Genomic DNA, 24,364 nt, shown 5'->3' on the forward strand with positions numbered 1-24,364 from the left:
GGCACCTCTCTCGCCGCAGATAACAGTGATTTCTTGGTGAATCTGACACAGAGACCACCGTTATCGCACACGGGACCGCCTCCTGTAAAGAGGGATATCTTGGTTGTGGCAGCAGCTGCTGCCGTTACCGAGATATCCCTCTTCAAAGTACCGATGTATATGTACATGAAGCGGTCCTTAAGCGGTTAAAAAAAAAAGAGATTTGGGGGGAATCTGAGAGCAGTGAAAAAAGGTACTTTCTGGGGGTCAAGAATACATACAAGAATAGAAAGTTTTTTTAACCACTTGAGATCCGCGCTATAGCCAAATGACGGCTACAGCGCGGATCTCCTTTTCCGGGACAACGTCAATAGACGTCGTCCCGTGCACGAGCGCCCTGCGCGCCCCCTGAGGGGCGCGCACGGCGCGCTCTGTGATCGGCGAGTCTACGAGACTCGCCTGATCACCGATCCGTGCAAGGGGTCGATCCCGACCCCTTATCACGTGATCAGCTGTCAGCCAATGACAGCTGATCATGTGATATAACGGAGTCGGTAATCGGCTATTATTCCTCCTCGCGCTGACAGCGCGAGGAGAAAAAAAAAAGCCGATCACGGCCAGCCCTGCCAGTGCCCACCTGCCCCCTGCCAGTGCCCACCTGCCCCCTGCTTTGCCTGCCTAAATAAACAATGTGTCCCCCCTGTCAGTGCCACCCAGCAGTGCCCATAGTGCCACCCAGCAGTGCCTACAGTGCCACCCAGGAGTGCCACCCAGCAGTGCCCACAGTGCCACCCAGCAGTGCCCAGTCTGCCTAAACAAAGGTGCTGCACCCCAGTGCCACATATCCGTGCCCAGCAGTGCCGCCCATCAGTGCCCAGCAGTGCCACCTATCAGAGCCACCTATCAGTGCCACCTATCAGTGCCCAGCAGTCCCATCTATCAGTGGTACCTATCAGTGCTCCTTAGTGCCACCCATCTGTGCCACCCATCCGTGCCATCTTATCTGTTCCCGTCTTTGCCCATCAGTGCCGCCTTATCTGTGCCGCCTTATCTGTGCCTATTAGTGCCGCCTTAACTATGCCTATCAGTGCCCACCAGTGCAGCCTATCAGTGCCCACCAGTGCAGCCTATCAGTGCCACCTCATCAGCGCACTTCAATGAAGGAGAAAAATGACCTGTTTGCAAAATTTTATAACAAACTATTAAACGTGATTTTTTTTTTTTTGCATCTTTTTTTGTTTGTTTAGCAAAAAATAAAACTCCCAGTTGTGATTAAATACCACCAAAAGAAAGCTCTATTTGTGGGAAAAAAATGATAAAAATTTCATTTGGGTACAGTGTTGTATGCCCGCGCAATTGTCATTCAAAGTGCATCAGCGCTGAAAGCTGAAAATTGGTCTGGGACTGAGGGGGGTTTAAGTGCCCAGTAAGCAAGTGGTTAAACCAGAGTTTAGAATCACTTTAAGATCTTGCAAAAAAGGAGCGGATTGGCCGGTTATAAGGGGAAAGAGGAGGCCGGATTTAAAAAAATAATTTTTTTTTAAACAATATCCTTATTTTTAATAGTATTTAATTTGGTCATTCGGACTGCTCTATACACTTTAATCTCAGGAGTGAGAAGCCACACTCTATGCTCTTGCTTACAGTGGGACATGGAGAACTAATGTAGCTACCCTGCAACAACAAATCAGATAATCTTTATTTATTTTTTTTAAATGGAGATTTGGAGCAGTAAAAGGTACTTTTGTGTTAAGAATACATACTTGAATACATATATCTTATTCAAACCAGAATTTAGTGGCATTTTAGGCTGGGTTCACACTGCCGCATGGAGCAGTTGACAGCAGGGTCTGGTGGGTCCCTGTTCCCTATTTCAAGTCCAATTTCAGTCTGAATTTTTGGCTAAATTCAGACCTGAAACAGACCAGAAGACGCACAGGACTTCTGTGCAATTTGCTCCGGAGATGTGTGAACCGGCTCCATAGAGAGTCGATCACAATCTTCTGACATGCAAATTGGATGCGGGGAAAACCCACATCCAATTTTCACTAGTGTGAACCCAGCCATAACATCTTACAAAAAAGGAGCGCGATTGGCCGGCCATAAGGGGGAGGAGGAGGCCAGATATAATTTTTATCACACTAAACAAATTCCATGCATGCAGGCTCCCTCTGTTATTGCACCTGCATTTGCTCTGGGCCATCTACAGGCAGCCTATAGAGGTGGATGAGGACACAGCATCTGCACGGACACCACCACATGTCAAAAATTACACGCAGGCAAGAGTGGGTGCACAGATCTGAACACACACCGAGGTTGATTTACTAAAACCAGAGAGTGCAAAATCTGGTGCAGCTGTGCATGGTAGCCAATCAGTTTATTCAAACCAAGCTTTGACAAAAATTCATGGAAGCTGATTGGTTTCCATGCACAGCTGCACCAAAGTTTGCACCCTCCAGCTTTAGTAAATCAACCCCACTGTGTAAAGCTGAATTCCAGAATTCCAGGTGCAAAGCAGGTCAATGCCAACAAACAGTGCCCATCAATTATACATATTAGTGCCCTATCAGTGAGTGTCAGTGCAGCCTCATCACTGTATCAGTGAAGGAGAAAACTAAATTTTATAACAAACAAGGAAAAACTTTTTTCCCCCAAAAATGTCAGTCTTTTTTAGTTTGTTTAGCATAAAATAAAAAACCCAGACTTGATCAAATACCACCAAAAGAAATCTCTATTTGTGGGAAGAAAATGATAAAAAATGTTGTTTGGGTACAGTGTTGCATGACCGCACAATTGTCATTCAAACTGTGCCTCGCAGCACTGGGGTCCGTAGTTCACATCCCGGTCCCCCCCCCCCACACTCCACAGACAGGCTTGTTGATTAATTGTCACCGTTATAAGATTTTACAGAGTGTACAAGATGGCGGCCTCCCCTCCAACCTGACGATCGCTCTGACCCGCAAGAAAAGATCTGTAGAGAGATCCATTCACAAAAAGAAGAGTCACATCTCCCAGCAAGTTCAACATCACATCACAAGAGAAGAGAAATGGATTTATGGAAAGAAAAAAATAAAAATAAAACCTGTAAAATCCTGGAAGTTTCTGAGCTTTTCTCTGGTGGTGACAGGGTCTCTTTATGTTCTATATACAGTGGGGGAAGGGTTAGAAGTTGTATAGGGGAGGTAATGCTGTCTGGTGCCCCATTGAGATTTCCCCTCACTTCTGTCCTTGGAGTTTTCCCTAATGTCAGGACATGAGCGGGGGTCACTAGTAGTGATGGCCGAACGGTTTGCCCGGTGGTCGTTTCGCGGCAAATTTCGGACGTTCGCGGTCCGCTCGTTCGGCGGACTATTGGCGCTGTTCGCCCGGCGGACTTCCGCGTTTTTCTGTGTAAAAGAACTTTGACCTATGATGACACATCCATCATGGGGTACAGGACAGCCAATTGAGACATGACAGCACATGGACACTTGGACATTCCCCCTAACTTATAAATACACCCGATCCGGCGGCCATTTTACATTCTTTCTTCTGTCACTATAGGGAAAGGTTGCTGTTTGGAGCAGGGACAGATAAAACGCTAGCTATTTGGTACACAAAAGTTCTTTTTAGGACTGGTATAGGTGTTAGGTGTATATAGGTTTGCTGTGCTACTGATTGTTGCAGCAGCCTGAGTGTCTTTTGTCAGTTTAGATAAAGGGACAGAGCGCTGTGTCTGCTGCTATTTTAGGGATAGCCAGATTAGACATCATCATCATCATCATCATTAGCTGTTACTATCAGGTCCACAAAAGAGCTATTCGAGTAACCAGTAATTGTTCCAGTCTCCTCTGTTTTGCCAGTTTGTATAGGGACAGGAAGGAAGCAGTGTGTCAGGCAGTGAGGGTCAGTTTAAACAGTTGCTGTTACTATTAGTTCCACAAAGGTTCTTTTCAGGACTGGTATCAGTGGTATGGTAATAGGCTTGTACACGTATAATATTCTTTCTTCCAAATATAGAAAGAATATTATACTTGACTGCTGCCCTTCTGCTGCAGTCTGCTAATCATTCACAACTCACTTGTTCCACAAAGCTCTTTATCAGGACTGGTAACTTGGTCTGTGTAGGGTGCTACAGTACATAGGGTTGAGTGCGGTACAGTCTGCCATTCTGTAAGGACCGCTATCGGTCCACAATAGATAGGGTTGAGGTGCACCAATGCTGACCGCTGCCCTATACTGCAGTAGTCCTTCAGCAGTATAGGGACTGAAGTACAGTCTGCTAATCAGTCACACACAACCTACTTGGTCCACAAAGGTCCTTATAAGGACTGGTAACTTGGTGAAGGGTGCTATAGTACATAGGGTTGAGTGCGGTACAGTCTGCTGTTCTGTAAGGACCGCTATCGGTCCACAATACATAGGGTTGAGGTGCACCACTGCTGACCGCTGCCCTATACTGCAGCAGTCCTTCAGCAGTATAGGGACTGACGTACAGTCTGCTAATCAGTCACACACAACCTACTTGGTCCACAAAGGTCCTTATAAGGACTGGTAACTTGGTGAAGGGTGCTACAGTACATAGGGTTGAGTGTGGTACAGTCTGCCATTCTGTAAGAACCGCTATCGGTCCACAATAGATAGGGTTGAGGTGCACCACTGCTGACCGCTGCCCTATACTGCAGTAGTCCTTCAGCAGTATAGGGACTGACGTACAGTCTGCTAATCAGTCACACACAACCTACTTGGTCCACAAAGGTCCTTATAAGGACTGGTAACGGTGAAGGGTGCTACAGTACATAGGGTTGAGTGCGGTACAGTCTGCTGTTCTGTAAGGACCGCTATCGGTCCACAATACATAGGGTTGAGGTGCACCACTGCTGACCACTGCCCTATACTGCAGCAGTCCTTCAGCAGTATAGGGACTGACATAAGTCTGCTAATCAGTCACACACAACCTACTTAGTCCACAAAGGTCCTTATAAGGACTGGTAACTTGGTGAAGGGTGCTACAGTACATAGGGTTGAGTGCGGTACAGTCTGCTGTTCTGTAAGGACCGCTATCGGTCCACAATACATAGGGTTGAGGTGCACCACTGCTGACCGCTGCCCTATACTGCAGCAGTCCTTCAGCAGTATAGGGACTGATGTACAGTCTGCTAATCAGTCACACAACCTACTTGGTCCACAAAGGTCCTTATAAGGACTGGTAACTTGGTTAAGGGTGCTACAGTACATAGGGTTGAGTGAGGTACAGTCTGCTGTTCTGTAAGGACCGCTATCAGTGCACAATAGATAGGGTTGAGGTGCACCACTGCTGACCGCTGCCCTATACTGCAGCAGTCCTTCATCGGTATAGGGACTAAGAGTTTTGTCACAGGGTGATTTAAAAAATGACAGGCAGAGGAAGAGGCAGGCCCTTCCGCAGGAGTGGTAGGGGTAGGGCAGGATCACCAGCCTTGAGCCAAAGTGGGAAGTTGCAGAAGGTGCGTTCAATTACTTTAAAGGACGCACCAGACTTGGTTGAGTGGCTCACTCAGCCTTACTCTTCTGCACCCTCCTCATCCTCTCGATCTGCACCCTCTTCTTCACTCTCTCTGCTATGTGCACCCCCAAAGACACTACCACCAACAACACCACCACCACCATACCTTCAGCTTGAGTCACAGGAATTATTTTCCGATCCATATCAAGAGGACATTTCTGATGCGCAGCCACTCTTGGTATTGGATCAGGAAGAGGAGGTAGCAACAACCGCTACTCAGCAGTCTGACGACAGTACCCAGATCAGCCCAAGAAGGAGGTTGGTCCCCGGTGTTGCTGCCTACTCCGAGATCTCTACTTATAGCGGTGGGGAAGGTGACGTTGATGATGACGTGTCTAGTGATGTTACGTGGGTGCCCACATGAGAGGAAGAGGAGGGGAGTTCAGAGGGAGATATGGACCAGCAGATAGGGAGGAGAAGCAGGAATAACTTACATTGCACAGGAGGGACAAAGCAGACTGCTAATGTATCAGGAGCGAGTCATCAACCATGTACGGTCACATCTGGCGCTCCCAGGACACCGGCACATGGCTCCGCAGTGTGGGCTTTTTTTAACGTGTCCGCTGCTGACAATAGCGTTGCCATCTGCAATCTTTGCAGTCAACGCATTAGTCGCGGTAAGCCCAACACTCACCTAGGGATGACCGCCTTAAGAAGGCACATGGGCAGCCATCACCGAGCCGAGTGGGAGCAACGGAACACACAAAGCCACACTGCAGGCTCTCACCGTCCAGCCTCGTCTTCTACTTCTCCTTCTCCTCTCTCCTCACAATTGTCCTCCACTCCACCTTCCATCACGCCAGGGCAAACAGGGCAAAATCACGCACGTGCCATGCATGGCACACGTCTTAAACTTGGTCGTGCAGCGATTCCTTGTCAAATACCCTGGGGTCCAGGACATCTTGCGGCAGGCAAGGAAAATCTCGGCCCATTTCAGAAGATCTTACACGGCCATGGCTCACCTTGCTGACATTCAGCGGCGACACAATCTGCCGGTCAGACGTCTTATTTGCGATTGCCCGACGCGATGGAACTCAACCTTCTATATGCTTGATAGGCTGCTCCAGCAGAAACGTGCAGTTAACATCTACCTGTATGAACTCTGCGGCAGAAACGGTTCTGGGGAGCTGGGGTTTTTTTTCACCGCGCCAGTGGCTGCTCATGCGCGACGCATGCAGACTTCTGCGGCCATTTGAGGAGATCACCAAACTGGTCAGCCGCAGCCATGGCGCCATCAGTGACATGGTACCTTATGCCTTCTTTATGGAGCGTGCATTGCGTCGTGTCATTGATCAGGCTGTGGAGGAGCAGGAGCGGGAAGATGAGGAAGTTGCAATGCTGGATGAATTCCCAGGGGGGCTACTCTATCTGAGACAAGTCAACAACAGGAGTCTGAAGAGGAGTCAGAGGAGGATGGTGCCGGGGCGGATGAGGAGGAGCAAGAAGAGCATGCTTTAAACCTTTCTGGGATCCCTGTTGTGCGTGGATGGGGAGAGGAGAATGAAGAGGACGACATTATCCTGGATGATGAGCAGGAGCCAGGCCACCACACCGCTTCCACTTTAGTGCAAATGGGGGCCTTCATGCTCCAGTGTTTTAATAGGGACCCCCGTATAAAAAGCATAAGGGTCAAGGACCAGTACTGGGTGGCAACGTACTTAGACCCCCGGTACAAACACAAAATGGCGGAAATGTTACAGCCGTCGCAGAGGGCTGTCAGAATGCAGCACTTCCAGGCCTTGCTTCGAGAAATGGACTACTGGGTGGGCAGGCTTGACCTCTGGCCAGAGCTTGCCCAATTTGCAATCGAACTGTTGGCTTGCCCCTCATCCAGTGTCCTGTCCGAAAGGACGTTCAGCGCAGCAGGGGGGATCGTGACCGATAAACGTACTCGCCTAGCTCACGACAGTGTTAACTACCTCACATTTCTAAAAATGAATGAGGCATGGATCTCGGAGGAATTCAACACATGTGACCAGTAGACCATGTATATGTCTATAAACAAGCACACAGACCTTCTTTCTTCATTTGGCTCACTTCCTTGTCCCAAAAAAGCACACCGTACTATATGCCCCTACCCTCCTCTTTGAAGAGGTTGAGCAGTGTCATATTTCTACTGGGACTGCTTATGAGGGGATCACACCATCCCTGTGCTGTGCTGACTTCCTCCTGGGGGTTCTTATTATGAGGGGATCACACCATCCCTGTCCTGTGCTGATTTACTCCTGGGGGTTCTTATTATGAGGGGATCACACCATCCCTGTGCTGTGCTGACTTACTCCTGGGGGTTCTTATTATGAGGGAATCACACCATCCCTGTGCTGTGCTGACTTCCTCCTGGGGGTTCTTATTATGAGGGGATCACACCATCCCTGTGCTGTGCTGACTTACTCCTGGGGGTTCTTATTATGAGGGGATCACACCATCCCTGGCTGTGCTGATTTTCTCCTGGGCCTGCTTATTATGAGGGGATCACACCATCCCTGGCTGTGCTGATTTTCTCCTGGGCCTGCTTATTATGAGGGGATCACACCATCCCTGTGCTGTGCTGACTTACTCCTGGGGTTCTTATTATGAGGGGATCACACCATCCCTGTGCTTTGCTGAGTTTCTCCTGGGCCTGCTTATTATGAGGGGATCACACCATCCCTGTGCTGTGCTGACTTCCTCCTGGGGGTTCTTATTATGAGGGGATCACACCATCCCTGTGCTGTGCTGACTTACTCCTGGGGGTTCTTATTATGAGGGGATCACACCATCCCTGGCTGTGCTGATTTTCTCCTGGGCCTGCTTATTATGAGGGGATCACACCATCCCTGTGCTGTGCTGACTTCCTCCTGGGGCTGCTTACGGTGCTGCTGTCAGTGCTGTATATGACGGTGCTGGTATGAGTGCTTAATGTCACGCTGCTGATGTCAGTGCTCTCTGTCACGGTGCTGCTGTCAGTGCTGTATATCACGGTGCTGATGTCAGTGCTGTATGTCACGCTCCTGATGTCAGTGCTCTCTATCACGGTGCTGCTGTCAGTGCTGTATATCACGGTGCTGGTGTGAGTGATTTATGTCACGCTGCTGATGTCAGTGCTCTCTATCACGGTGCTGTTGTCAGATGACTCTATCACGGTGCAGGTGTCATTGCTGTATGTCACGCTGCTGATGTCAGTGCTCTCTATCACGGTGCTGTTGTCAGATGACTCTATCACGGTGCAGGTGTCATTGCTGTATGTCACGCTGCTGGTGATCATCTCCTGCACCCTATTCTTTGCCTACCCTGGTCCCTGACCTTCCCTCTCCTCCATTGCCTTCATGCGCTCCACAGTCCAGAATTGTCAGAACAATTTCCCATATAAAAAGAGAATGCTTGTAGTCAGAGGCGGCTCTCCAATTAGGCAAATTAGGCGGCCGCCTAAGGCCTCGCCCTCACAGGGGCCTCGTGGCCGCCTAATTTACATCTGCTCGATCACTGGACTGAACAACAGGCTCCAGGTGCCATCTGTAAAAGCCGTGCGGGCAGCCATAGGGCACACCGGGCGGGCCGCAAGTCCATGTGGGGCCCTAAAGCAACTGAGCTGCTCCTGCTCCTGCAGCCCGCGCCGCTCACCCACCTGGCCTCTCCGCGTCTGGCCGGCTGCCTATTGGGGTCAGGAGTCCGGCCAGGCTGCGGAAAATATCCCTGCCCTATGACTGTGCAGGGGAAGGAGGAGCTCCGGTGATCCCATCCCAGCGCCTGCTGCATTCTGGCCGACTACCCCCAGAGATCGTGAGTGCCCGGCCGTGCCGCCCTCCTGTGTGCCTGGATAGGAGGAGCGGCGGGGACAGCTGCATATGGAGGAATTGAGCTTTCCATATTCCTCCTGCAGCCACTGAATGACCGCTTCTTCTGCGGGCATTCGCCGGCTGCAGAAAGAATATGGAAAGCTCAATTCCTCCATATGCAGCTGTCCCCGCCGCTCCTCCTATCCAGGCACACAGGAGGGCGGCACGGCCGGGCACTCACGATCTCTGGCGGGGGTCGGCCAGGCTGCAGCAAGCGCTGGGATGGGATCACCGGAGCTCCTCCTATCTAACTCTTTTACTGCCCCGATGCTTCCTGGTTCCTCACAGTTCTCCCTGCATACCCTCTCTGCTTCCTGGCTCCCCCCAGTGCTCTCTGGTCCTCCGTGCTCTCCCACTGTGCTGTCCAGCCCCCCCCACTTCTCCCCCCATGCTCTCCCCCCACTGTGCTGTCCAGTCCCCCATTCCTGTGCTCCCTCACAGTGCTCCCCCACAGTGCTCTCTGGTCCCCACAGTGCTCTGTGCTCCCTGGCTCCCCCCATGCTCTCCCCCCACTGTCATGTTCAGTCGCCCCCCCCACTTCTCTCCACCTCTCCCCCAGTGCTCTGTGCTCCCTGGCTCCCCCCCCACTGATTCCCCCCCCCAGTGCTCTCTGGTCCTCCCTGTCTCCCCCATACACTCCCCCCAGTGCTCTCCGACCAACCCGTGCTCCCTGGCTCCCCCCAACAGTGCTCTCCAGCTCCCCAGAGCTCTCTGCTCCCCGTGCTCCCTAACCTCTCCCAGTTCTAACTGCACCCCCAGTGCTCTCTGCCCCCTGTGCTGTCCAGTCCCCCCCCCCCAGTGCTCTCTGCCCCCCATGCTCCCGCTGTGCTTTCAACTTACCCCTGTGCTCTCCAGCTCCCCCCACAGTGCTCTCCAGCTCCCCTTTGTGCTTTCCAGCCCCCACTATTCTCCCTGGCTCCCCCCATGCTCTCCACTCCACTATGCTATCCAGCTCCCCCCAGTACTTTCCAACTCCCCCCACCTCCCCCGTGCTCCCTGGCTTCCCCCATGCTCTCTACCACACTGTGCTATCCAGCTCCCCCGGTGCTCTCCACCCCCCACCCTCCCTATGCTCTTCTGCCCCTTCCCCAGGTCTCTCTGGCCCCTATGCTCTCCATCACCCCCCATGCTCTCTGCCCCTGCCAGGCTCCCCACTCCCGCCAGTGCACCCCCCCCAGTGCCCTAGCTCCCCCAGTGCTCTCTTCCCCCTAGTGCTCATGCCCCCCCACACTCTTGCCCCCCCTGCTGCTCTCAGCCTCACTCCAATGCTCTCCGCCACCCCTGTTCTCTTTCTGGTTCTCTTTCTGGGTTCACCCCCGGGCAGCTCTGCTAGGTTTCCCCTCTTTTCACTTAGGCTGCTGCAGGGGTCTCTCAGGCTGGGGAGTGTGGAAGAGACCGCTATTATGGGCTGCTCAGTCTATTTTTTGTCCCAGTCCGGGCCTGGTGGGCAAGTTGAGCAGCGAGACTTGCAAGGATCGATAGTCCTGGAGACGAGCTCTAAAGACTTCCCAGGACTGGAGTACAGGCTGACTGGGGCCGGAAAACGAGGACAGATGGAAGGTACCAGATCCTCTGGAAGGAGCAGGACACTGTCCCCACCCAGACTGAGAATGGACCCTGCCTGCTGCTGGCCGTCATGAACACCCTGCTGGCATGGAAGGTAACTGGGACATGATACACAGGAGGGGCTACAGACAGGAACGGGGCTAGAGATCTCTCTCTCCACCTTCCTCCCTCTCCCCCCTCCCCTCTCTTCCCCTCTCCCCCCTCCCCTCTCTTCCCCTCTCTCCCCTCCCCTCTCTTCCCTCTCTCTCCCCCGCTCCCCCTCTCTCTCTCTCGCTCCCCCTCTCTCTTTCTTCCTCCCCCCTCTCTCCCGCCTTCCCCGCCCCCCCCTCTCTCTCTCTCGCTCCCCCTCTCTCTTTCTTCCTCCCCCCTCTCTCTCTCCCTTCCCCCTTCTCTCTCTCTCTCCCTTCCCCCTTCTCTCTCTCTCACCCTTCCCCCTTCTCTCTCTCTCACCCTTCCCCCCTCTCTCACCCTTCCCCCCCTCTCACCCTTCCCCCCCTCTCACCCTTCCTCCTTCTCTCTCACCCTTCCCCCTTCTCTCTCTCCCTTCCCCCTTCTCTCTCTCCTCCCTCTCTTCCCCTCTCTCTCTCTTCCCCTCCCCCTCTCTCTCTCTTCCCCTCCCCCTCTCTCTCTCTTCCTCTCCCCCCCTCTCTCTCTTCCTCTCCCCCTCTCTCTCTCTTCCTCTCCCCCTCTCTCTCTCTTCCTCCCTCCCTCCCCCTCTCTTCCTCCCTCCCTCCCCCTCTCTCTCTCTTCCTCCCCCTCCCTCCCTCCCTCCCTCCCCCTCTCTCTCTTCCTTCCTCTCTCCCCCCTCTCTCTCCCCCCTCTCTCTCCCCCTCCCCTCTCCCTCTCTCTTCCTCCCTCTCCCTCTCTCACTCCCTCTCTTCCCCTCCCCCCTCTCTCTCTCCCCCGCTCCCTCACTCTCTTTCCCTCCCTGTCACCCTCCCTCACTGCGCTGGGATCCCCCCACTCTCCTTCCTCTGTGGATGTGGAATGATTCAATGACACCTCTTCCCATTCTCCCAAGGCAAAGGGGGAAATCCTAGAGGGCTTGTCACCTGTCCCAGATGTTGTATTGGCTGCATATATCTGAGGAGGGTGCTCTGGAGGTGGTGCTGATCGCCTGTGGGCTAGATCCACGCATCTTTCTGCAGCCATTTTTACTTGCTTGAATTTTTTTTTATCCATTATGGGCGTGAGTGGGGCCTCGTGTCTAAATTTTGCCTAAGGCCTCACAAAGCCTAGAGCCGCCTCTGCTTGTAGTTATCGATCCCAAATTCACCTCATACATGTGTTATGTCATTGGCCATGTGGTGGGACTATGTTTGCCCAGCTAATAATTATTTTGTGGCTGCAAATTTGACCTAAAGGTTTGCTAAGTTCGCCTCCCATTGAAGTCAATGGGGCCCGCCGCAAACGCTTGGTTTCGCGAACGATCGGCCACGTTCACGGTCCGCGTTCGCGAAACGTCCCGTCGGAAGTTCGTCCATCACTAGTCACTAGCACAGGAAGCGAGTGCAAACCTCCCCAATGGGGACAGGATTAACCTGTTTTCACCATATATGCTCCCCTATATCCAGCTCCTATACTGACAACATCTCCGGTGTCTATCCATCTGCATATGTGAATGTCTTTGGACAACACACTGCTGCTCTCTCCACATTGCTGACTCAATTAGTGGCTATTTCTTCAGACTGGTATCTCCGGCTCTAAATCGCAGACACCATCCCTGCATTACTGGATTCAAGGGTTTCTTGAACTTTATGCCACTTGGTATTTGCTGTCACTGGATGACGCCTTTTAGGTTTTGACCATCTAGCAACCCCTGTGTGTGTGAGGATTTAATTGTGTGTGTGTGTAAGTGAGCCCGGGCTGTTTTATCTCATTGCGACAACATTGCCATAACGGGGTTGATTTACTAAAGGCAAATCCACTCTGCACTACAAGTTCACTTGGAAGTGCAGTTGCTGTAGATCTGAGGGGAAGCTCTGAAATCAGTGGAAGCTCTGCTGATTTTATCATCCAATCATGTGCAAGCTAAAATGCTCCCCCTGGGTTCTACAGCAACTGCACTTCCAAGTGCACTTTCAATGCCTTTAGTAAATAACCCCCAGTGTTTTAGTATGTTTGGTGAAGGTTTTGATTATTTCCTGGCTAATTAGCCATGCTGTTATTTTTTCATGCTGCTTTTTCATATGATAAACTTTTGTACTTATACCGCGAGTGTGTTTTCCCATTGAAGCCCTGTCTAAACCCCTTTGTTTTTTTCCTCCTGTTTTAATCCATGCTCTTCCAGCCTGCAGAATACAATAGCGCTGCTGGAAGGATTCTCCCATTAACACTGACTGTATTGATCGGGGGAATTGAGCAATTTTCATTCTTTCCACTTCTGGTGGAAGGAAAGAAAATTGCATAATGTATGGCCTGCTTTAGAATTTGAGCTCCCTAGTCGCAGCATATTGCCGCATACACACGGCCAGAATTTCCGATGGAAACAGTCCAATGGGAGCTTTTCATCAGATTTTCTGACCGCGTGTATGCCCATCGGTCTTTTTCTGTCTGCATTTCCAACGAACTTAAGATTGAGAGCCTGTTCCGAAAACCTTTCTATCAGATGTATGCAATTCTGACACGAAAAATTCCGACGCATGCTCGGAAACAATTTGACGCATGCTCGGAAACAATTTGACGCATGCTCGGAAGCATTAAACTTCCATTTTATAGTGCCGTTGAACGTGTTGTATGTCGCGGTGTTATTGACCGTCGGAATTTGGTGTGACCGTGTGTAGGCGAGACAGTTTGAGGGAAATTCCATTGGAATTCCGACGGGAAAACCATCAGAACTTTTTCCGAAGAGAATTCCGATCGTGTGTACGTGGCATATCTCTAAACAAATGGTGCAGACTGGTAGCTACAGATATCAGTAAAGAAGCCCATCAGTTACCTCTTCACTTGCACTGTTGTTACTCAGTTGCCATCTGATGTTTCTGAATTTGTCACGGTCTACTTTATCATGAAACAACTTTTACATGTGATCCCCATGACTAGTGTAGTCTGAATGTTCCCCTTATATTATTCCTTACCCATACCTTCCCCTATTAGAAACGAGACCACACCATAGGTTGGAGTAAACTGGCCACAACAGCCTTTATTAAACATAACTCAAAATTCACTCCAATAACTTGTAAATATGAAAATATCTAAATATATATAGATATATAAATATAAATAACTTTATTACCATTAAACCACATTAAATAACATTAACTGCCCATTCTGGTGATCTCTGACGGTGACCCCACTTAAGCCAATACCAAATCACTGCGGTACACCTCACCAACTTCCCAAAGGCCTCCACCTGTGACCGGTCGGAGACAACTTCCGCCAGTGAACATAACCGTATTCCCTCCAACGTTCAGGAATACCCAGAGGGGCCGATCGTTAGATGAGCCCCCCACACCCTCAGATCCCTTCTGAGTACCTGTCTACCGTCAGAAACCACCAGAAAACACACCGCCAACACAGGAAAACCTTCAGCTGCCGTGACAACCGACGAAACCTGCAAAAGAAGAAAAGACCAGCAACAAACGACACAACAAAACAAACACATAACATTAGGGCGGGAGGGCGGGAAAAACTGCCTCCTCTGTGTCACGCTGGGATCCGAATGATCCCCTAAAGCCACACCCCTCCCTTTTATATGACCCCTCCCCTACACTGAACTTGCTTCCTGCAAACCTTTTTACTCAGCTCCACCCATAAAGCTTAACCCTCTGTGTCCCTCATCCACACTGTCATGTCCAGCACTCCTTATATCATTGCATTCATAATCCGTGCTTCTCTTGACTAGTGTAGTCTGAATGTTCCCCTTATATTATTCCTTACCCATACCTTCCCCTATTAGAAACGAGACCACACCATAGGTTGGAGTAAACTGGCCACAACAGCCTTTATTAAACATAACTCAAAATTCACTCCAATAACTTGTAAATATGAAAATATCTAAATATATATAGATATATAAATATAAATAACTTTATTACCATTAAACCACATTAAATAACATTAACTGCCCATTCTGGTGATCTCTGACGGTGACCCCACTTAAGCCAATACCAAATCACTGCGGTACACCTCACCAACTTCCCAAAGGCCTCCACCTGTGACCGGTCGGAGACAACTTCCGCCAGTGAACATAACCGTATTCCCTCCAACGTTCAGGAATACCCAGAGGGGCCGATCGTTAGATGAGCCCCCCACACCCTCAGATCCCTTCTGAGTACCTGTCTACCGTCAGAAACCACCAGAAAACACACCGCCACAGCCCGAAAGGGTGACCCCCTCAACCTTGAGGGCCACCCCACACCCTAAGAGCTATGTTGTATACCCTCCTGCAGACCCAATGACCAAAGGTCAATACCCACGTCCGACCCCCATCCTGGTTTTGTTGATGCTTACCATGGACCTAGCCCACCTCCACACCGATCTGCCCGCAATGACCTACCAAACCAAAATGGTACCCGGGAAGCGGACTCGTAAGTGCAAAACATCCGCCCTAACATCAGCTAAGATGTCCCTTTCCTTCCGTATGCCCAGGTCGTTGCCCCCTGCGTAAATGACCAACACATCCGGGGGCCTGTCCCTCATTGCAAAGCGCTCAACTTCCTTCATCACACGCTCCCACCGCATGCCCGGGAATCCCAACCACATCAACCTAGCCTCCCCCCAGGAATTCCCAACGGCCCGCCTGCCGGCTGAGCATCACCTCTCCCGGCCCCCCAGCACACGTCCAAGTGCCCTAGGATCCAAACGAGGCGTGAGGAACCTCCATCTGAAACGAAAAACATAACACAGAACACATAACAACCAACCAACGTAATATACCATAACACCTGTAACTCCCAACCCCATACTGCAAAACACTCCCAGCCGCGCCCCAGCTCACCCCAGGATCAACTGCGGCCGGACATACGAACGGAACCTCTTAGATTCCCAATGACCGATCCGGCGAACAATCGCCTCAGCCAGCCCACATCGGGCAGCCTCAGTGGCCGCCCCAATACGGAAGGAGTGCGACGAGTACTCCCGGTCGTCCAAACCCACAGTCCGCAGGCACCGTTGAAAACTGACACGAATTGCAACCTAGAGAGAAAAGAGCCCCCCGCATGCAGCAAGAAAGGCCCCCCCCCCCTCCAGCCGCACCGCCCGAAAGGCCCTTACCGCCACCACAGGGCCCACTGCCGAGCCCGGTCAAGGCAAACAGTATAATCACCACTCCCCTGCCCAGCTGGTCGGCTTGGACCTCTGCCACCGTATACTCACCCGATCAACAGCCACCTGTACATCCTGATCCAACAGCCCCACAGCACCCCGTTTAGACCGACACACCAACTCCCCAGTCCCAAACGCCCCATAAAACGCCAATGAAAAAGCCGCTGTGAACAGGATGGCCTTGTAAGCGGAAGAACAAACTTCCACAAGCCGGGAACAAATCGCCACCAAGTTATCACACTTCACCAGCCTGTGCGCCTCCCGACCTTTCCGTTCCCTCCTATACCCCTTCAAGGTTTGCCGCACCCAAAAAATCCGCATTCCCGTCCGGCTCTCCCCACAGCTTAAACAAAAATGCCAACCCCGCCAATTTCCGATCAATCGACGCAGGTGCCAATCCCATCTCAATGTTCCCTGCCACCCAATACAGCACCAACCAGCGCTGGTCGGAGCCCCGACCAACCGCTCCAACCCAACCATTCTGACCACACCCCAGAATAGGCCGCCCACGTGGACCCACTCAAAGACCCCTGAATCCAACCTGCGGCGACTACAAGGGCCTCCCCCACATCCACCCAGGGCAAGACGCCCTCGACTCCTCCGTTCTCGGCGCCAGATCCCGGAACTCGTCCCACTGAAAACGAGAGAGCGAGTTAGCCAAATAATTAGGTATGTGCACTGCCGAAACGTAAACATTGAGCCGTAAACACCGAAACACCAGCTGCCGTAGCAGCCAAATGGTTGAGGACCTGAACCACCCCCATGTCGTCTCAACTAATGCGCAACTTCATATTACGGAACTCCTCCCCCCACAGCTCCAATACCAACACCACCAGGAATAGTTCGAGCAGAACCAGGTTGCCCAACAACCCCGCCACCTCTCAAGATCGGGGCCAAGGTTCAGCACTCCACCGTCCCCGAAAATACGCCCCATAACCCGCCGACCCAGCCGCGGCAGCGACCAATTCCACATCGAAATTGCTCACTGGCCCCGACATCCACATGTCCCGCCCGTTACAAGAGGCTAGGAATTCAAGCCACGCCCGCAAATCTTCCCTGTGTTCCTTCCCGCAGACGCACAAAATGGTTAGGCACACTCACCCCGGCCGAGGCTGCCGACAGCCGACTGCCGAACACCCGCCCCCATAGGGATGATCCGGCAAGCAAAATTTAGCTAGCCCAACAGAGACTGCAGGGCCCTCAACCAGACCTTCTACTATCCTTGCATCTCCGCCAATTCCATCTTCCGATCAAGTAATTCATTCTCGGGCAATCGACACTCCATTGCCCTCGAATTGATCACTATCCCCAAAAAAACTCAAGTCCGTAACTGGTCCCTCCGTGTTATCCCCCGCCAACGGTACCCCGAACTTACCTGCAATGTGCTGCAACGTAGACAGAAAAATCGCACCCACACTGGAGGCAGGCGGGGCCCACGCACAGAAAGTCGTCCAAATAGTGGACGACCGACTCCAGGCCCGAAACGTCACTCACCACCCACTCCAAAATGAGCTAAACGCCTCAAAGTAGGCGCAGGAAATGGAACAACCCATGGGCAGGCACTTACTCATATAGAACTGGCCCCGCCAATGGCACCCCACATCTGCCTTGGCCATAAGAGCCCCGCATCCAGAAAGCCTGACCCACCTCACCGCCGCATCAAAAGACGCGTATGAGACCGTACACGCATCAGGGCCGATGACGTCATTGACCGACCCCCCTTTAGGAAAGGACCAGTGATGAATCAAGCGAAATTTCCCTGGCTCTTTCCCAGGAACTACACCCAGCGGGGACACCACCAGGTCGCCCCACGGTTGCACTTCGAAAGGCCCACCCATCCGGCCCAACGCCACTTCCCTGCCCCAGTTTTCGCCTACCACCCCCAGGGTATACCAAAGCCGATTGCAAGTTCCGGGCCACTGGCGGCACCTCCGCCAATGAACAAGGAATCCTGAAACCATCCCGAAACTCCGAAATCAACCCCAGCGCCGCCTCACCATCGGGATACTCACTCAGGAAAGGAAGCATCCTTCCCAGGGTTACCGGCGTCATCCCTTACGTGAGCAACATCGCCGGAACGCTTTTCGTTCCTGAAACAGCGGGACAGTGCGAGGGCGCCGCCGCAGCCGGAGCACTCGTGCTTAAATCGGCACGCTTTCCCGAATTTACAAGCCCCCCGTTAAAGGGCCAGCACACACCCCACTTTTTCCCGGCCGGCAGCCCTGAGGACAACACACTCCCGCCCCCCCCTGAAGAAACGGAGCAGGAGTCCGAGCCGCAGACATAAGCCTCATCCAGCGGCTGATGTCCTTGCGGTCCCAGCATAGTTCCGGCCGCACCGCTTACCGCTGCCCGGACTGTTCGTCATAACGCAGCCATGCCACCCCCCCCATACACCCGATAAGCCCCTCCAATCGCGTACATATAGCAGAACAACGCCGAGCCATGCTCGGGGTTCGTCTCCCCAATCATGCTAGCTAAGCCAGCGAACGCCTGAAGCCAAATGGAGAAAGTGCGCAGAATCAGCCGATACCTACGCTTCTCCTCGTCGTCCTTTTGGAACCGTCCGGCTTGACCCTATCCAAGTTGAACTTCTCAAGGGGGAGCAACGAGAAAATCTCCACATACTCACCCATGCCAATATTCTCCCGCACCTCCTGCTTCAGGCACGCCCCCACCGGGCCCTCGAATCAACATATGCTGCGCACCGGGCAGCATCCACAACCCTGACCACATCGGACCACGCCCCAGGTTCCGTGACCACCGGGGGGACCCCCGTGCCCCCAGGCCCCATGTCTACCACCCCCCCAGAAGCCGCAGCGGTCGGGGGGTCCACCACCGGCGTGGTCCCGGACCCCCCACCCCCCGACCCTGGGCCCGCAGCCATCCAGGGACCCACTTGCGGTGCCCCCTAACCCCCGGCAAACTTACCCACCAGGGCCCGCAGCCCCTCCAAGAAGGTCCTGCAGCTGTCCGTGGGCCCCCCCCCAGGGCGACATGCCCCACCCCCGCCGACCGGCCCTCTGCCCCCATCCCCTGCCGTTCTGGGATACCGGGTCCCCCAGGAAATCCCCCCAAGGCTTCCATCAGAACCAAAGGAGCACGTGACTTACCTGGCCGCACCGGGGCCTTGCCGACAGTCATGGTTCCGTGCGCTGCATGTGAAAATTCCTCCTCCTGCGACAGCTCACCCTCGGACTTGTCCTCCGCGGTGCGCGCCGGGGGCACCGCCATCCCCCTGGGCGAATCGCAGACCTCCTGGTCAGCGCGGTCAGGCGCATCCCGCAGTGCCTGTGGCCCCCGACCACCCCCGGCATGCTGGCGTCCAAGACCAGCCCTGCCAGGCACCTCGGTGGCTCTCTGCATCCCACCCGCCCCATCCCGGGAGCAGCGACCCCCCCCCCATGCCAAACCCTGCCCCCCACCGCGCGTGTCCCCACGCTGAAACCCCCAGTCCGAGGATCCCCCCTTCCGCCACACCCCCAAGGCGGCTAGACCCAGAGCCCCCCGCCCGTTCCCCCCCCCCCGTACCCGGCGCCATTTTCCCGCGAGGTCCCGCCCCCCTCCGGTCGGCGGCGCAATGACCACCCAGACCAGGGAGAGCCAGGCACCTTCCTCTTCGCCGGGGGGACCGAGCGGTCGGCCCCCGGGCTCCGACAGTCACGAGGTGGACGAGGGGTAGGCCCCGGGGAAAAAACGCGCCGGAGGCCGAGACCTCCGCGCATGCAGCAGCGCCTCACCTGCATCACCGACATCCTCCGCGGTGTCCTCCTGGTCCCCGCTCGGTCCCGCAGCCACTCCGCTCCGCTTGCCTCCGCCGCCCGTCTCAGCCTCTTGAAAATCCCATCCAGGTCGGCCATTACAGAGGAGCAGAGAAAAACTGCCTCCTCTGTGTCACGCTGGGATCCGAATGATCCCCTAAAGCCACACCCCTCCCTTTTATATGACCCCTCCCCTACACTGAACTTGCTTCCTGCAAACCTTTTTACTCAGCTCCACCCATAAAGCTTAACCCTCTGTGTCCCTCATCCACACTGTCATGTCCAGCACTCCTTATATCATTGCATTCATAATCCGTGCTTCTCTTGTAGACCTAACACAGTGGGGTTGATTTACTAAAGGGAAAAACACTGTGCAGGGACGGACCTGTCAGAGCACCGCTCTCCCCTATGGAAGATTGGATGACGACGTACCGCAGAGTCCGTCTTCACCCAACCCGATCCGCAGACGGATGGAAAAGTAGGTTTTTCCTCTGACACACTTTTTCGGATCAGAGCGGGTCGGATGTCAGTGGACATGTCACCGCTGACATCCGACGCTCCATAGAGGTCTATAGAGCATCCATTCAGGTCTGTCTAAAAAACTGACAGGTGACAGGTGTAAAAAACTGACAGGTGCTTCCTCTTTCATTCCCTGCAAAGGCAAAGCATAATGGGCTACTATGCATCGCATGGTAGTCCATTATGTGTCACTTACCTGACACAGGAGCCAGCGATGTCACCGCTGTCCCCTGTAGTCCGGCGCATCCATCTTCTCGGTGGGGTCTCGCTGCTCCGCTGCTGTCATTCGGCGACAGGGCCGTCTTTAATATTGACTGGGCCATAGACAATTTTTCACCCCTTATGAAAATCTACAAAAAAAAGTGCCAGATTAATTGGATTAAGATTCCATAATCATTAACTGAAAAAAAAATCATTAACTAAATAAAATTAAAACATCAAGAATATGAAGGGCATCCAATGCGTTTCAGGTGCAGATACAAGACAAAATAAACTCGCATGGACTTCCAAGAGGACTGGCACTCTTTGTAGATTTCATTTGATTTCTCAGTGAAGGTCACGGTGCTTTTTGGGGGACCCAACTTTGTGGCAGAGTTGCCGAAGTTCAGGAAACAAACCTAAGCAATGCTCCATGACGGAAGAATACAAGATCCACATTCACCTTTAGGGATGAGCCGAACACCCCCCGGTTCGGTTCGCACCAGAACTTGCGAACGACCCCCGCGTTCGGTACGAACGTTAGAACCCCATTGAAGTCTATGGGACTCGAACGTTCGAATTGGAAAGTGCTAATTTTAATGGCTAATATGCAAGATAGTGTCCTAAAAAGGGTTTGGCGACCTGCCTCCTGCCTCAGGGGACATGGGTCACTGCAAAAAAAAGTTTTAAAAACTACCGTTTTGGCGGGAGCACTGATTTTAATGACGATTAAAGTGAAAAAAAAAATGTGAAATATTCCTTTAAATATGGTGCCTGGGGGGTGTCTGTAGTATGCCTGTGAAGTGCCACGTGTTTCCCGTGTTTAGAACAGTCCCTGCACAAAATGACATTAAACGGAAATAACACCATTTAAAACTGCTTGCGGTTTTAATGTTATATCTGGTTCCTGCAATATGGTTGAAAATCATTCAGAAAAATGGCATGGGTAGCCCTCCCTGCCCATTACCAGCCCCTTTGGGTTTCGTACGCATATTAAGGGGAACCCCGTACCCATATTAAAAAAAAGGAAATGCGTGTGGCCCCCAGGCCCTATATACTCAGAACAGCAGTATACAGGCGGTGCAAACAAGACAGGGACTGTGTAGGTTTGTTGTGTTAAGTTGAATCTGTTTGTAATTTTCAACTGGTACATTTTTAAAGTGTAGCTCCAGTCAAAAAAACTATTTTTAAGCTTTTTGGAAAACATAGGGAAGGGTTATCACCCCTGTATAATTTGTTTTGTCGTCCATCTTTTTTCATCTCACTTGCTGTTGTCTCCTTCCGTTTGCAAGTAGGAGATGTTTGTAAATTGGATGTTTGAAAGTAGGGGCCTGCCCTATATGCTCTGCAGAAATGGCGGAACAAGGTGTTGGTTTTGCAACAACATTGTAAGCCCTCAAAGTGACTCTTGGTGGGCGCTGGAGCGCCCTGCTGTGAACGATTATATCAAGAATTGTAATTACATGCCATTGTTGAACAGTGGTAGAAAAATTTACCTTTGGTGGTTGTGGTGCTGGTGCCACAACACTATAAGTCCTCACCGTTACTCTGGGTGGGCACAGGAAGGGGCCCTCCTGTGAAATATTATATCAAGAATTGTAATTACATGTCCCTGTTAAACAGGGGCAGAAAAATTGGGCCTTAGGCACTGGTGCCATCACACTGCAACCTCTGCCATATACTCTAGTTTTATTGCAGGAATTAGCCCTGCTGCAAAGCATTGCATCAAAAATTGTTTTTAAACGCCCCTGTTAAACAGGGGCAGAAAAATTGGGCCTTAGGCACTGGTGCCATCACACTGCAACCTCTGCCATACACTCTAGTTTTATTGCAGGAATTAGCCCTGCTGCAAAGCATTGCATCAAAAATTTTACTTAAACGCCCCTGTTAAACAGGGGCAGAAAAATTGGGCCTTAGGCACTGGTGCCATCACACTGCAACCTCTGCCATACACTCTAGTTTTATTGCAGGAATTAGCCCTGCTGCAAAGCATTGCATCAAAAATTGTACTTAAACGCCCCTGTTAAACAGGGGCAGAAAAATTGGGCCTTAGGCACTGGTGCCATCACACTGCAACCTCTGCCATACACTCTAGTTTTATTGCAGGAATTAGCCCTGCTGCAAAGCATTGCATCAAAAATTGTACTTAAACGCCCCTGTTAAACTGGGGCAGAAAAATTGGGCCTTAGGCACTGGTGCCACCACACTGCAACCTCTGCCATATACTCTAGTTTTATTGCAGGAATTAGCCCTGCTGCAAAGCATTGCATCAAAAATTTTACTTAAACGCCCCTGTTAAACAGGGGCAGAAAAATTGGGCCTTAGGCACTGGTGCCATCACACTGCAACCTCTGCCATACACTCTAGTTTTATTGCAGGAATTAGCCCTGCTGCAAAGCATTGCATCAAAAATTGTACTTAAACGCCCCTGTTAAACAGGGGCAGAAAAATTGGGCCTTAGGCACTGGTGCCATCACACTGCAACCTCTGCCATATACTCTAGTTTTATTGCAGGAATTAGCCCTGCTGCAAAGCATTGCATCAAAAATTTTACTTAAACGCCCCTGTTAAACAGGGGCAGAAAAATTGGGCCTTAGGCACTGGTACCATCACACTGCAACCTCTGCCATATACTCTAGTTTTATTGCAGGAATTAGCCCTGCTGCAAAGCATTGCATCAAAAATTGTACTTAAACGCCCCTGTTAAACAGGGGCAGAAAAATTGGGCTGCTGGCATCACCCAGAACCAAAAATGTTCTTCCAACATATCAGCGGAGGAGGAAGAGGATAGACAATCAACATAACAGGACAGTCACTCAGCATCAGCATAGGCAGTCTTGAAGGGATGTGGTATTTCAAAAAAAATTATTCGGTTACATCAGCTTCAGGTGCTTGGTAGCTGTGGGTGATCCAAGACTGATTCATCTTGATGAAGGTCAGTCGATCAACTGATTCGGTGGACAGGCGCACCCTGTGATCGGTAACGAAGCCACCAGCAGCACTGAAGGTGCGTTCCGAAAGAACGCTGGATGCAGGACAGGCCAGTAGCTCAATTGCATACTGTGCAAGCTCTGGCCAGTGATCCATCCTCAAGACCCAGTAAGCCAGAGGATTTTCAGTGGGAAAGGTGTCCAAGTCTGACCTTGCCCCTAGGTATTCCTGCACCATGTAAATTAGACGCTGGCGATGGGTGCTGGAACCAATCATACCTTGGGGCTGCGGACTAAAAAATTGTCTGAAAGCATCAGTCAGACGGCCACCTTCTCCACCGCTCCTTCTGACTAATGCCTCAGCAACACGTTGTCCAGGACCAGGAGTTTGTGACCTCCCAGTCTCTGGGAACGCGTTGCACAGAGCTTTCTGCAAGGCCTCCCGGAGATGTCTCATCCTCTGCTCCCTCTGCGATGGCAAGATAAGGTCGGCAACCTTACCCTTGTACCGTGGATCAAGGAGAGTGGCCAGCCAGTAATGGTCCCTCTCCTTGATCCGAAGAATACGAGGATCCTTCCGCAGGCTTTGCAGGATCAGGGAGGCCATGCAGCGTAGGTTAGCTGAGGCATTCGGTCCGGAGTCCTCTGGGTCACTAAGGACAACATGATCCGCAGCTACCTCCTCCCAGCCACGTACAAGTCCACGTGTTTCTTGGGACTGTAAATCATCCCTATAAGACTGCTGCTGCTGATGCTGATGCTGAGTGCCAGCCTCCACCTCCATGCTGACACAATCATCCTCCTCCT

Source organism: Lithobates pipiens, unplaced genomic scaffold, assembly GCF_037356315.1.
Source record: "Lithobates pipiens isolate NorthernLeopardFrog02 unplaced genomic scaffold, aLitPip1_a1.2 Scaffold_10, whole genome shotgun sequence".
Lineage (NCBI taxonomy): Eukaryota > Metazoa > Chordata > Amphibia > Anura > Ranidae > Lithobates > Lithobates pipiens.